The sequence below is a fragment of the Aplysia californica genome, unplaced genomic scaffold, assembly GCF_000002075.1.
Source record: "Aplysia californica isolate F4 #8 unplaced genomic scaffold, AplCal3.0 scaffold00447, whole genome shotgun sequence".
NCBI lineage: Eukaryota > Metazoa > Mollusca > Gastropoda > Aplysiida > Aplysiidae > Aplysia > Aplysia californica.
Genome location: NW_004797717.1, coordinates 15,000 through 16,091, shown reverse-complemented (window position 1 = coordinate 16,091; position 1,092 = coordinate 15,000). Strand labels below are relative to the sequence as shown.

Below are 1,092 nucleotides of genomic sequence, written 5' to 3'. Positions count from 1 at the left end.
CACACACACACACACACACACACACACACACACACACACACACACACACACACACACACACACACATAACAACATAAAGTGTAAAAATGCCTATCTGCTGTATGTCTCGCTTTGCACAAGATCAACTTCTGCCTTTCTTTTATAAACATATATGATGACATCGTTCTATTAGCGATGGCAATTCGCGATTGGCAATTGTGTAAACTCCTCGTCTGATGCCGCCATTTCATAACTGTACGTTAAGACGACAGCTGTCATCAAAAGCAGAATGCACTGAAGCCATAGCCTCGCACTCATTTATTAAATAAAATCACACACCCTCAAAGATAAACATATTATATAATAATATTCTCTCCCAAAACAAATATTGATTAGGCGGTTTTTGTTCTAAAAAGGGGGGAATTTGTTGCAGGTTTTTTTTTTTTCATTTTCTTCTGGTTTTTTTGTTTTTTTGTTTGTTTTTTTGTTAGAGGCATCATTACAACAACTTACCGTCAAAATTAAGAGAAGTGTAAGAACTGAATAGAGGTCCACTTTTGCTTTTTCCGCTCGAGTCAGGATGCTTGCGAGACTTGGGAAGAAAGTGTCATCCTTTCTGAAAGAGAGAAAAAAAGGGCAAGAATTACAATTGAGAATCGCCTTTATCAACGATGCTGTCTTGTCTTCTCACGGAAGCCTCGCTAAAAAAACATTCCCCAGTTCGGGAAAGACGATAAATGTAGTACATCCCATCGACAAAATTCACATTATTTAGGGGGCAGACTGCTTCAAATTTATCACTCAGGGCTAAACCACCCTGAGTGAGATGAAAGTCAGTCCACAATATAGGATTCACTCACGGGAATCGAATTCATGTCTTTCGTCTGCGACAGCAAACAGTCTAACCATTACAACACATATTATGTCCGTTGTGTATTGGGAATAAATGCAAGAACGATTGGAGGGTGGAACAGGCTGCTTCCATGACAAGACCAGATTGACAGCAGACCTACACAATACGGTTCGAATCGTCTAAGTAGCGTCTAGAACTCGGGATGATTTGTTTTTCTTTTCTTTTCGTTTTGTTTTTTGATTGTTTGTTTGTTGTTGTTT

At 38.9% G+C, this 1,092-nt stretch overlaps 1 protein-coding gene across 1 annotated transcript in view; it reads right to left on the bottom strand.

The window, feature by feature from the left end:
- LOC101858431 (tubby-related protein 4) overlaps window positions 1–618 on the bottom strand; it is a 173,460-nt gene extending 172,842 nt beyond the window's left edge. Inside the window, exon 1 of the mRNA XM_013086245.2 lies at window positions 493–618. The gene's annotated coding sequence lies outside the window, so the exon portion shown is untranslated. The remainder of the gene's footprint in view (window positions 1–492) is intronic.
- Window positions 619–1,092: the final 474 nt, after the last annotated feature.